The sequence below is a fragment of the Artemia sp. Qi Xiang Cuo genome, chromosome 10, assembly GCF_049724085.1.
Source record: "Artemia sp. Qi Xiang Cuo chromosome 10, ASM4972408v1, whole genome shotgun sequence".
Taxonomy (NCBI): domain Eukaryota; kingdom Metazoa; phylum Arthropoda; class Branchiopoda; order Anostraca; family Artemiidae; genus Artemia; species Artemia sp. Qi Xiang Cuo.
Window position 1 is genome coordinate 46,223,644 of NC_142803.1, and position 14,551 is coordinate 46,238,194.

Genomic DNA, 14,551 nt, shown 5'->3' on the forward strand with positions numbered 1-14,551 from the left:
CTAAAATGATGTTATTTGCGGTTAAACTCCCCTAAGAAATGAACTGAGCTCTTATCTGAGCTATTTTGTTTAGCTTTTCCCCTTAGTTCTTTTCTTTTTTTTAACGAGAAAAACAAAGCAGAGGTTGCAAGAGAGAACGCTTCAACTGTATGCGGCCAGCGGGCTACCAGTTGGAAAGGTTTAGGCTAAATGAGAGGTTGGAACCTTCTGATAACAAGAAAAAAGGCGAATATACACCTTTTTTAAGGTATATTTGATAAAGTAAATTAAAAAAAAAAATTGAAAAGAAAAGTAGAAAACGACAGACAACTGCCTACCCCCTTTCCTCTTTGAAGAGAAACAGTATTCAAACAGACAGTCTAACACTGGGAAAGAATATAATACTTTTCCGGTATTTTTTTTTCAAACTCCTTCCCCCCACCCCTGGTGATGCAAGATTTTACAAGTTTTCTTAAAAGTGCTTTTGTTTGAAATACAATTTCTTTGAAAACTTGTAACGAAAAACTGATCATGTATATCATATGAGTATCGTGGTTAATTAGCATTAGTTGAATGATGTTGCGCAAAAATTATACACCCCTAGCACACTTGAACTAGAAAAGTTAAAAAGTTTTCTGAACAAAATGTTTGTTATCAAAGTTACGATAGTAAGAAACAGTCACCCCAAAACTTATAGTTTACCATCTCAAGATTAAAAAAAATTATTTTAGCCATGGGCACCTCCCCTTGCGATGATTAGGGGAAGATTCGAAATACGATCTCCACATATATAAGAAAATTTGTCTGATTTCCAAAAAGGGGAGAAACACTAAAAAACCAAGGAATCTTACTGAAAATTGCATCATTAGATTCAGCGTATAAGAGAACCCTACTATAGAGGTTTCAAACTCCCATTTACAAAAATGTGGATTTTATGTTTTTTGCCAGAAGAAAGATCACAGATGCGTGTTGATTTGTTTTTGTGTTTTTTTTTTCCTCGGGGGTGATCGTATCGAGCCAGTGGTTTAAAATATAGGGAGAGGTCATTCAAACGGAAATTAAAAGTTCCAGGCCCTGTTTAAGCGAACAAATAGATTGGGGGCCAACTAGCCACCCTCCCACGCCCCTTCTTCCCCAAATTCGTTCAATCAAAATTTTGAGGTCACTATTTTGTGCAGCATAGTTAAAATGTCAAACAACTATGCCTTTGAGGATAACCTATCCCCTACCGCTCCAAGGGAAAGGGCTGTAAGTTATGAAATTTGCCCAATATTTACGTATAGTATTTGTTGTTGGGAAGTATACAGACACTCTTCAGGGGGGGGGGAGGGAATTTTCTGCTGGGGGATTTTCTACACGAAGAATTTTCCATGGGAAGGGAAGTTTCCGGAGGTGAACTTTCCAGTGAAAATTTTAGACTAGGCGGATTTGCCAGAGCTCTTATATTTTTCAGGCGGAACCGTCTGCAAGGCAAAATTCTCCTGGGGGTATTCTCAGCGGAATTATCTAGGGGATATTTTCCGGAGGGGAAGAGGGGATATTTCACGTTGGAGGAACTTTCCATGGAGGAATGTTTTGTGGGTAAAGGAAAACTTCCATGGAGGGGAGCCGGATTTACCGGCATTATTTAAAAAAATAATCTGAAATTAAATAAGAAAAACAAGTTTTTTTCAACTGAAAGGGCAACATTAAAACTTAAAATGAAATTCTGCATATGAGGGGGGTCGCCTCCTCCTCAATACCTCGCTCTTAACGCTAAGGTTTGACATTTTGTCCCAATTCGTTTAGCATAAAGAGCGGGGTATTGAGGAGGGGGCAACCCCGCTCATATACGGAATAATGTCTATTCTTTTTAATGTTGGTCCTTACTTTCAGTTGGAGAAAACTTGTCTTTTTTATACTATCATTGATCCAAGCAGTTCAAATCTTTTGTTAAAACATGACATTTGGGGGTCGTTTTATGAAGGATACAATTTTTTACGGAATAGAACACTTTGTAAACCTCTAAATTCCAAATATTTTGCCGTTTTGCGGCATACTAAGTCACTTGAAAGACAGAAACTGATAATCCTTAATCCCAAATTAAAATTTAAAAAAACGAAAATTTTGAAACGAAATACGCTGGAAACTAGAGCACGGGGATGGAATGACAAATTACGGCTCATGACATAAGATAGATCTTAAAAGTGAATTATCTCAATAAATGTGTGAGAGCAAAATAAGATCTGTAAAGGGGCAACATTTCTATTGCTTTGAACCACTTTTAATAAATTATCAAACAATGCTGCAAGAAATCAAGAGGCCTGTTGCAAGGGAGAGAATAAGCTATTTAAGAAAATCCTTTTAATTTTTTGAGGACCCAGGTCCCTAAATACACCGCTGACTACTCAGTCTGTGAGCTCTTATTCTCATTTTCTGGTTAGAAATCAATATTGATAGACTTTACAAAGTTACTTAGCACGCTAGTACACCGAAATCAACAAATCACTCCAAAAACATAAGGCAAAATATAGACTGACCGGCAGTGCGCCACCACGCCGATGGTACTGGCGGCACGCCTGTGCACCACCGAAATTGTTGGCCACGCCGGCGTGTCTTTCTTCGGCGGTGCACCGCTGATAAATCGGCAAGGGGTCAGGGTCTACTACCAGTCGTTTAAGGTTGCTCTTAACTAAGGTTGACTTTTAAGGTTGTCTTTAGAATTTCTACATGATTAGCTAAACAAAATGGTAACTAGTTTTAGTGTAAGATGCAATATTCCTTTTATGGTGTAGCTTTCCCTACTGTATATCCTAGCTTAAAAAAAAAAAACTAAATCAACTAAGTTAAAAAAAAACTAACTAAACCAAATAAAAAACCTAAGAAAAACAAATTTTTAAAGAATATTTTCTCTTTTCAGTAGAGCAAAAATAACAACTTACGGTTCAATATAAAGGGTTTGCCCACATAAATGGGGGCAGCCCTTGTAGGAAAAAAAAAATACTTACATTAAAAAATTAAAAAGGGAGCAGAAATTAGATCATAAAACAAGTTTTTCAAATGCAGGTAGGGAGTAAAGTTCGCTTAAATTGATAGATAATTTCCCTGAACAGGAACATCTCACTCGTGACGTTCAGGTGGTCGATGAAATCAACAAATCACTCCAAAACATAAGGCAAAATATAGACGGACCGGCGGTGCGTTGCCACGCCGATGGTACTGGCGGCACGCCTGCGTACCACCGAAATTGTTGGCCAAGCCGGCGCGTCTCTCGTCGGCGGTGCACCACTGATAAATCGGCGAGGAGTCAGGGTCTACTACCAGTCGTTTAAGGTTGCTCTTAACTAAGGTTGACTTTTAAGGTTGTCTTTAGAATTTCTACACGATTAGCTAAACAAAACGGTAACTAGTTTTTAGTTTAAGATGCAATATCCCTTTTATGGTGTAGCTTTCCCTATTGTATATCCTAACTTAAAAAAAACTAAATCAACTAAGTTAAAAAAAACTAACTAAATTAAATAAAAAACCTAAGAAAACTTTTTTTTAAGATTATTTTCTCTTTTCAGTAGAGCAAAAATAACAAGTTACGGTCCAATATAAAGGGTTTGCCCACATAAATGGGGGCAGCCCTTGTAGGAGAAAAAAAATACTTACATTAAAAAATTAAAAATGGAGCAGAAATTAGATCATAAAACAAGTTTTTCAAATACAGGTAGACAGTAAAGTTCGCTTAAATTGATAGATAATTTCCCTGAAGAGGAACATCGCACTCGTGACGTTCAAGTGGTTGATTGTGCTTTGCTGAAAACTTGCTGAAATACAGCATAATTGCAACTTTAACCTCCAAATGTTATATCGGTCTTAAAAAAGCAGAATTATTTTGATGTTCTCAACGAAACTATCGAAAAATATAGTTTTTAGGATTCGTTTAATTAGTACCAGCAACAACTTCAACGATACGACAAACGGCTAAGAATGTAAAACAGCGCCCTCCCTTGAGAGTGAAATTTGTTCATTTTGCGTTTTAGCACTTTACTTGAATTTAGATTTTTTTTTTCAATCTGGACTGTCGTAGAGTCAATATATCTCTAAAGTATAGTTGAAATTGTCAAGTTACTCAAGTTTTAGTTACTCAACGTTGAGAGTGTATAAAAAAAGTTACTATCTAGAATTGCTGCTGCTACTACCAAAAATTCATTGCAGCTTCAACCCACCAAACACATCTTTCAAATTCTTCCCACCCCTTTCAAATTTTCTACCTAGGCTTGGTCTCTAGAAATCCACAAAGATTGTTGAGTCCTTGGATACCATCTCGTCCTGACCAAAACAAATGTAGCGGTCTTGGTTGCCAAGCATGCCTAGATTGATACCGAACTCGCCTGATTGGTCTAGTTGAACCTGGTCTAGTTAAACCTGGTATACTATTTAATTTTAGTAGAAAGTTAATATGGTAACTATTTGGGTATAGACTCCACACAAAAAAAGAAAGTTCTTGCCCACACGTTTCGATATTTTTTCACAGTGGGTTTGAAATTAATGTTATCTTCCTTTATAACTACAAAAACTCTTTATTTTGGTCCACTCCTGAAAATAATGAGATGTTATCACTTTCCTGTATTTATCATATAATTTATCTTTCTCATTTTTTTATGTCAAATTTATCGCCTCCTCCCCTCGCGCCAGGGGCGTAATTTCGTCAAAATCCCGGGGGGGGTGTCCAAAGTTGCCGATTTTCCCGAGTCAAGTGAAAAAGACGGTATAGTAAAGAAAACTGATCTGTTTCTGTGGGTGCTTGAATTATGTAGGCCTATCTTAGTTTTGACTGGATTTCTGAAAATGCTAAATTTCAGCTGGGGGAGGAGCAAACTAAGGTATGGGGCACAGTTGTCCCCTCCCTCCCCCATAGCAAATTACGTCCCTGTTCCAGACCCTCGCAATAAGTTTATGCATACATCCTTGCTTTAGTATTTTTTTTTTTTATTTAAGCACTGGGGGAACATAGGGGCATCATTTGTCCACTGACTGATCGCCTCAGACTAGTTAGATCGTGTTTTCATAATGACTCATTTCAGTAAATTGAAATTATAATAAGAAAAATAGTTTTTCTTCTTTTTCTTTACGATATTCTTTTTCTAAAGTGCTATTATCACTCAATAATGAAAGCTAACATACAAAAATGCAAGGAAAAACTGATTGATTGAAAACATAGAGGTTTAAATTAGAGTTAAGACAGGAAAACAGAGTTAAAATTAAGTTAAACAGTTAAAATTAAGTAAATATAGCCTTACAGATAGTTTTACGCTAAAAAAAGAAGTGACAACAGTTATATTATTAATATGCATTTTTAAAAGACGAGCGGCAAATCAGATATTTAAAAGTACCTGTCGCCGCGAAATTGGGGATAACATTTATTTTATTTTTTACTTAATGTGCTTTACTTATATTATTAATGTGCATTTTTAAAAGACAAGCGGCAAATCAGATATTTAAAAATACCCGTTGCCGCGAATTTGGGGATAGCATTTATTTTTTACTGAGTCCAAATACTACCTACTTTTAAACCCACGGGATACGCGCAGAACATGCACATTTTGAAACAAGGCAAAACCTGAAACACCAGTATATTTTAATATTGCGCTTATGTTATTCTTTTTTTAACCTTTTTTTTACTGTCGATGTTCCTGATAGGTTGTCACATGCGAACGGTTCTGTCAAGAAAGAAACAAGACGATAAGGGGGTGGGGTATACCTTGCGATGCTGTTCCAAAGGATTGATCCTTAGAAATTGAAGAAATAATTAAGCAGCAACTTGGAAGGAGAGAATTGATCAATCAACCCAACATACTTACGTAAAGTCGTTCTAATATAAAACAAAGGGTTGCTCACTAATTCATTCAATGGCTTCCGAAGACAAGGTCATGGACATATAAGTAGAACCAGGGCAGGCTTAGAAAAATATAAGTGGTACTTAACAGACGCCCAAAAGGAGTTGGGTAGGTATTTGTTTTCTTCCCCATAAGAGCACCATTTGTGCATAAAACGTTCTAATTGAGAAAAAAACGACGTTTTTAATGCAGAAGTGCGTGTGGACGGGGATTCGAGTCCTGTTGTCGCTGGTTATTTGGTTTGGAGACGGGGTCGCGCATTGTGACTCAGTATCCAGAATCGACCCGGCTCCAAATGGGTACCTGGGGATATCTGGGGGAAACACGAGAGGCGTTGGAGGATTAGCCCCAGACAACGCATAGCACTCCCGGTAGAAGGCAGTGAATCAGGACATGGGTACCTTCGCTAAGCAGACCATTGGTCAGCACGCGGAAGTTTTTTTTATTATTATTTGGAATTATGGACCAACTGCTGATGAAAAATGAGGGCAAAAAAGGTGCAAACCAGCAAACTGATGTATATTGCCTGAGACTATGCATGCATTAGGGGGGGGGTCGTGAGACGCAATTCCACCGGTAGCGATATTATATTTGGAAAGAGCGCTGAATGGGAAATCAAAGTGGATTTTTTTGCTATATGATTTCTTTGTTGTACTGAAAAACTATTCAAATATTCTCCTTGTCTCCCACGGCAAAATTTCTGCATACGTCAATGCAAATTTTCTGTTTCCATCAAATCGTGCTTAACCCCTTGTCTAGAATAATCTACATTGAATATTCTACATTACAGTGGCATCAATTCAAAAGATTTAGGGCGGGGGGGGGGGCGAAATGTATTTTAAAAAATATAGCGAGGAAATTAGTCTTTTTTTCGTCCGTGAAATTACCAGAACAAGACATTTTTCAATTAAAATACCCCAAAAAGGGCATATTTCCAAATCTAGGGGGGCCAAAATATTTAGGGAACACATGCCTCCCCATTGACGCCACTGCTAAATTAGCTCTAACCAAAGCTGGTTAATGAATTAACAACGGGAAAACAACTTTAATAAAAAAAGTAATCCTCAACAATTCACAAAAATAATTTTTAAATATTCAAGCAAACACTTAACCAATGATAGCTTTCACTATTGCAAGCATCCGCAATACACGGCAGTCCAAAACCAATAGATTATTAACTCCATAATATTTTATTTTTGGGGTGTACTACTTAGCATAGTTAAAGCTCCAAAATGGATCATTACTTAGGGTGGTCGTAGAAAAGTTTTGTTTGACAAAATGGTATATTTTTTCCTGATTCTTTCCTAAGGGGAAACTAAAAGAATAGTTGGATACTAATTTGATCTTGGACAGCCACAAGTAAAGTAAAAAACGCTAAATTTAAGCAAAGAACTTCGTTTGCACAAATTTCATTATATACTTCACGAATCGAGACTTTTTCTAAAAAAATCATATCTCTTTTCACTTGACGGGTAAATCCTAGAAACTTCTTCGCACATTCAGTAAATTGGTACCGGGGGAGTTTATTTCGAGTCCTGATCTAAATACTATATAACAAAATTCGTACTTCATTACGTTTGGAAAACAAATACTTCCTGGATTTTCAGTTTGCTATGGTTTAACTGCATGCCACTTGCCCTCTTTAATGCCTGGATACAGCCTTAGGTTGTATCCTAAATTTGATGATTTGGGTTTTTTTATTGGCTTTTTTGACATTGTGAATCAACTATTGATAAGTACAAAAAATAATGCAAACTAGCTAAATCAGGAAACTTTTGGATAAAACCTAGGGCTATATCCAGTTTTTCTGGTGGGGGGGGGGGGGCTGGGCTGCAGTTAAACTTGAGGTGACTTGAATAACTGAATAAATGGGACTTTAACTAATTTAATAGAGTAAGAATTTTTCCATTATACTGTTTAGTTCAGAAGAGTGGATAAACTGCACTGTAACCATTAAAGGCACTCAATATTGACAAAGAATTAAATTTACATAAAATTCAGTAGCCTATATACTTCACGAATCGAGACTTTCTAAAAAAAACATATCTCTTTACATTTGATGGACAATCCTAGCAGCATAATTCACTAAATCTAACAAAACCATCTTGTACACTTCATCAGTTGGACTAGTCAAGCAGTAACTACTATTTACAGGTTTCAAGTCACTAAAATATATAGTAGGGTGGGTTGAAAAGAAAACATCTTTTTATCGTCTTTTAGCATGTAACATTTCCATTAACAATGTTTGAGTAGGGGCACAGCCATTTAAATGTTTTAAATATAAAAAGTCTTCACCTCGTGAGGAAATAGCTCTCAAGTCACTAATTAGTCCTAATAATTTGCTGAACTTGTCTGCCGTATTTGAATAAAAATTAATGCAATAATCGAACAAGGCTTGGCGGATTTGGTCATGGGCTTCAGAAACTAGCTGTCGATTTGATATTCCGCGGGCATCCGGGTTCAAGAGAATAAGGAACTTCAAACAAACATAGTCGTATAGGTCAAAACTAAGTTCATTCAACTTGGATGTCAACGCATGAAGTGCATCAGTAAGGGATTGTGATCCCAGAATTGCTAGGGAAAGAAGGTTAAATTTTTGCCCATTAGCTAGGACAGTTTCTTCGGGGAGGTTGTTATGCATTCTTTGATGAATGTGGTCAAGTACAAGAAGATCAGACCACGAATTTTGCAGTAGCTTCATTTGGTCGTCAACTTTTAGGTCTTTGAAGAAAATGGAATTTCGGGCCCAGTCAACCTGCGTAAACAGACTTTGATCTAAAACTTTGCACAATAGTTCAAATAAGTCCACTTCGCACTGATTATACGTCTGATTTTGAAGTAATCCAAATAAAGCCGATTGCCATTCTTTATCGTTTAAACTTTGGAGGAGCTCACTAAAAACTAGTGGTAACTTCGCACTAGGTTGTGACACTGGGTTTTGAGTAGAAGAAGATTCACTGTTCAACAGGTTTTCAAACTGAAAGGCTTTTGGTGAGATAGCTCGTGGGACGCTACTTCGAGTCTCTTGGTAATTCCAGGTCTTTTCTGGCTGATTGTTCCCCATATTTGGAGAGGGTTTAGCTTGAGAACTACTTGCTGTATCTGGTATTGTAGTTAAACTGGAGATTTGGGGGATTTGAATATCATGTTTAATCGTTCTCTGGTATGTCCCCGTAGCTGGGGAAAATGTTAAAGCAAATTCACCAATTTCGGAAATTAGATGCCCCCCAGGATATATTACTCCACTTTTTGGAGTTACTGATGCGTCTCCTGGTACACGAACTTGTTTTTCTCTGACAATCTGCATTTTTCTTGCACGGTCCCTTTTATACATAGGGCCAAATTTATTTCGCCCACCTCTCATTCTGTCAGCACGAACAGCTTCTAGTTTCATTCCAACTTCTAAACATTTTTGAAACCGACAAAATGGGCATCTCTTTCGCTGACTTTTATCAATGTGACAGCTTCTATCAGCAACACAAGTATAAACTTTTTTATTTTGAACAGTTCTCTTGAAAAAACCTTTGCAGGATTCACACGTTAAAAGTCCGTAATGATAGCCTGAAACTTTATCACCACAAACTGGACATAGCTCTTCTATCCCTTCCTTTGTATCAGGAAGATCAGGAGGATGCATATTCCCCCCTGAATCGACATTAATAGATCGCGTCGCTGACTGGGGAGTCACTTCGTACTCAAGATCTCCAGATTGGTATATGCAGTAGGAATCAAGATTGGTAAGACCTAAGGTTTCAACAGTAACTCCAACTTCAAGGCCTAGGTCCCCATCTCGCCCTCCGTCACTAAAACTTAGTTCTGAAGTGGTGGAGGGTCCAGTAGAAAGAGTGAAGGTAGGGATAGGGCTGTCGCTAGTCAAACTGAGGGGTGAAGTAGGATTGTTATGCATTTGGGATGACCTGCTAAAGCTATTTGTAGGCACATTCTGGGGGCCCTGCTCTCCAGGGCCATCCAGTGAGGAGTCTAAGCTGTAAGACGTCACAGTAATTGGTATTAAGTCAATATCTGCGAGCATTTCAGCTAACGGAATAATCGGCAAAGTCTTTTTGCTCACTTTATTTTCAGTTAGTTTACCAAATACATGAACAACTAGTCTAGTCAAAATCCAATCTATTCCAATACAACAGTTTCGCTTTCTCTTGCTCACTCAATGCACACCATCAAAGCCAACTCTGTACTGATCCTCAAAACGAAAGGGAAAGTGGACGGACAAGACGAACGCTATGTCCAAAGGCTACGGCGCCAACATTGTTGCGAGCATTTGAAAATAGTTACGTGCTCCTCGCCTATCTTGAAAATCTCTGTTTTTCCTTTTCACTTGCCGATTTCCTTTTATCTGCTTATTTACTAACTTGTGAACAGGTCTCAATTTCATTTGTGTCTGTTCATCATTTTTTTTTGTCTGGGTGGGAGATTTCTCACACAGGGGTGAGTAAGAGGAGACCCATGTCAAGTCTAGGATCCCCCCTCCTTGAACCCGTGAAATATGCTCAAAATTACAAAACTGTGGTCTTTGGAAACATCTTACATCTCCTGAATGAGCTCTTGCGTTAAAATTTGTCGGTTCAATAATGGATTATCACAGGGTTGGTTCCAGGCCGGGGAAGGGGGCAGTCCCCCCTCCAGTTTTTATGACATTAAATTTCTTGTATTTTATATTATACGCTCCTTTTAAGGTACTTGCCCCCCCCCACCCAGATTAGGCTCCCAAGAGGCCTAAAGCTGCTACTGGATTATTACCGATATTCTCAGTATGTTCGACTTTAAATCCTTTCCTCGGATTACGTCCCACAGCGGCAATTGGATCTTTAATGCGGTAATCCAAGAAATATTTGCAGGTTAGGGCACCCATACTAAGCCCTTTTGTATCCCCAGGCGCATTGTATAATACGAGCAATAACTTGGGCATCAATGCATTTTGAACTAGAGTATTTGCTTAGTTATTGCCCATGAATATAACTATAGATAGATAGATAAATGTATTTAAAATAATGTATTACCTGGAGGAAGTTTTAATAGCTTAGTTGATGTTCATTATTTTTGTTTAGTTGATTGAATACTCATGCATTTGGCCTTTGGGTTTTAAATGCATTATCTATCTATCTAACTATGTGATGAAAATGCAATACTTTTGTAACTTTAACTTGAAAACCCCACGAAACGTATGTTTTCTTTGCAGAAGTTAAAAACATTAACTTTTCGTTCATTTAGGAATTACAGTGTTGCAATTGAAGCCTTATGAATGAATCTACAGATCGAATCAGAAATTTTGAATTTTCAAACCCTTATTTCTGAATTCTCAAAAATAAGGGTATTTTTGAATTTTCGCCTCTATCCCTCTTCTACCTGTAGGGTTTGAAAGATTCTATGAAGATGGGCAAATACCTGTCATATCTTAGAAACAGAAAATTAATTTTGACATAAGTCCTACTTCTCTTCTCGGACTCCGGGTTTTGGCAAGATCTTTTACAAGAATTAAAATAGTTTCGACACCAATTTTTTTTATTTTTTAAAAGACGGAGATATGAGCTTACAGGAAGTCTAATTTAGAATTTGCTGACGAATGAACTTGTAGACCCATACCCATGCCCCTATTTAGGCTGTAAATCCATTCATGTCAGTTTCACATGCTCCAAGTGCGTTGAAGATAACTGCTATCAAGGGAGGTTGAGTGATGATAGGATCAGGGACGTCATTTCGGGGGGGAGGAGGGAGGGGGGGCACTTACCACACTAAATTCCCCCCTGGATTTTGAAAAAAACTTCAACAAATTTGCTCAGCCCCATAGATTTTGAAAAAATGTATTTTGCTCTCCTTCTACATTTTTCCAATTGACTTCACTGGATAGGAGCTTGTAAACGCCTTCCAGGACTCTACTACTACTACTACCAACAACTCACCGCAGCAACAAGCCGCCTGAAACACAGCTACCAGTGCTCCATTTCCACCCCAATATATTCAAAACCTCCCTCTTTACACCCTCCCCGGAAGTTCCCATTTCCCTTAAATATTTATTGATGACATCCTTCCATCCCAACTGCGGACGACCTGCTTTCCGACTGTCCCTAGACGGTTGGCCGAAAAGGACAATTTTCGGCAATCTGTTATCCTTCATCTGCAGAACGTTCCCTAGCCATCTTACCCTTTCTTTCTTTATAGCCCTAGAAAGTGGAAATGAACCATATATTCGTACAGCCTACTGTTTGAAATACGGTCAGTCAGCCGGGTACCCAGAAGAATCCGTAGGCAATTCCTCTGGAAAATGTCAAGCAAATCTTCATCCACTTATTGGAGCGCCCATGCTTCAGAACCATATCTGACCACTGTCATCACTGTAGCTTCCAATATTCTCATCTTGGTTTGCAGACTTATTTTCCATTTCTTCCAAACTTTTTTTTAACTGTGAAGAAACACCCTGAGCCGTGGCTATTCTACTTTTAACATCTTCAGTGCTCCCACCGTCTTTATTAATAATTAAATATATAAAAAACAAGTGTCTTCAACTGAAAGTTAGGCGCAACTTTAAGACTTAAAACGAACAGAGATTATTACGTTATGAGGGGTGTTACTCCTCCAAAGCACCTCGATCTTTACGCTAAAGTGTTTTAGTACTTTAAAAAAAGCTTCTTGTTCTAATTAAACGAACATAGTGTTTCAGAAGTCGTTCTTATAGAATTGGGATGGAATTCAAACTTTAGCGTAATGAGCGAGGTGTTTTGGAATACTAACCCCCCTCATATACGTAATTATTTCTGTTCGTTTTAAGTTGTTATGTTGCTCCTTACTTTCAGTATAAAAACTTTTCTATTTAATTTCTGATTGTTGTTTAAATAATTCCAGGGAATCTGGCTACTACTCCTCGGAAAAATCCCTCATCTCCAAGGATATATACTCTAGACAATTCAATCCTGGTGAAAATTTACCGCGGACAATTACCCTTAGCATCACCGCGCTTACAATTGAGTCAACCATGAAAAGGCGAGACATAAGAAGAATTTAGTACAGGAATTCTGGCAAATTCCCCCAGTGTAAAATTTCTTCTACAAAATTCCCCCCTTGGAAACTACCTCGTGGAAAATTATTACCATGGAAAATCCCACCAGCAGAAAATCCCCTACCGAAAAATGTATGCATACTAGTAGTATTGTATTAATACGTCCGAGCGGGCCCTTATGCTAACATTCCGAGCGGGCTCAGAGGTTATCATTCCGAGCGGGTCCATATCCCAATTTGTTATCGGAGTTTCTAGTGCCTCTACGAAATCTAACACTTTTTTTCGGAAACAATATTTCTCGACGAAACTCTTCAATACGTCCGAGCCGGCCCATAGGCAATCATTTTTAAGACAGCCCTACCCCACCATACAACCAGTGCCCATCATTCCACGACAGCCAGCAGGTGTTATAAGAGAAAGGCCATCCAAATTATTCTATGCGGTTTAAGTGGACCCATATAGTATTATCGCACTTCCGGCACGATAAGGAAAATTCTTGGACTTACCTCCTTTATTTTTTCGGTGAAATGGGCCTTTGTATACAAGCGGCCAGGCGCAGAGTACCCATCACGTGATCATTGATATAAAAGTTTGATGGTGAGTTACATAGTATCTCGGTTCAAAACAGACATTTGATTAGTTTACATTGTTTCAAGTTGGAAAATAGAAAATTAATTTTTTTTTTTAATGAGTGGTTTCACACCATTGCAGCTTGAAGGAGTTGACAATGATGATATAAAGACAAGAGCTTCCAATGTAGTAATTGAAATTGGAAAAAATTGTCGACCAACATTTGACTGGGATGAGCTGTTTGGTTGATATGTTACATCATTGAGTAAATTTAAGTTGGAAGAACAATTATGTTTCGCTACAAAAGTGAATATAATACATATATCAAGACTACTACATGGGTTAAATGCAATCATGAAGCACATTGGGGGCAATGGATTGACTCACTTCATGAGAAAAGAGTGCAAACGTATTCTTTTATTATATTTCTGACAATAAAAAATATTTTTATAATGATTTTTCTTATATTTTAGTTGACCGTTTACTCCTCTCTCTCTAGGGGGACCAATAAGTCTTTAGAGTGTGCACAAAATATAAACTTGCAATGTTGGTTTAATCTATAATCGGTAGTGGGAATGTCAAGAACGAAAATGGATGAATTTGAGAAACAGAAAATCTTACGGAATCTTGTAACATTGGAAAAGTGTTTGAATCTAAATGATCAATTTCAGATGTTAACTGTAAAAAGAAAACATTCTCTGGAAATGCTTGAAATTATCCTGGAAAATAATTCTCCATCTTTGGACTATTGTATGATGCTTTTATGTTTTGGTCCAAATGCTTTTGCTCAATTTATTTATATACTATTTGAAACAAGACAAAACGATATTGTGGTTTTGCTTTTAAAAACTACCCAAAATTTCTTTTAAGATGGCCATTTTATAAGACAACAAGAAATTAGTCGAATAAGTTTTATGCCGTCACTCAATTACTCCTCCTCCTAGAAGACATTTCCTTTTATTGATCGCAAGTCAGTTTCTGTTTGGCAGTGAGACAGTCAACATTGAAAAATGCTCTAAATATGTCCACTATGTTTATATAGATTGGGCAGCTCGTCTTCATGTGAGAACGGCGCTGCAATTGATGACTACAATGAAAAATGTAGATTAAGCAATCCATGTAAATT

General features: G+C 37.6%; 1 protein-coding gene, 1 long non-coding RNA gene and 1 pseudogene across 2 annotated transcripts in view; 1 reads left to right on the plus strand and 2 right to left on the minus strand.

Moving 5' to 3' along the window:
• The window catches only part of LOC148947820 (uncharacterized), a 325,198-nt gene that overhangs the window by 120,906 nt on the left and 189,741 nt on the right, over positions 1 to 14,551 (plus strand). The window lies entirely within an intron of this gene.
• Positions 1 to 14,551, minus strand: part of LOC148947821 (uncharacterized) — a 68,014-nt gene that overhangs the window by 26,245 nt on the left and 27,218 nt on the right. The gene's annotated exons all lie outside the window — the stretch shown is intronic.
• LOC148947822 (nuclear hormone receptor FTZ-F1 pseudogene) lies at positions 6,875 to 10,122 on the minus strand (annotated as a pseudogene).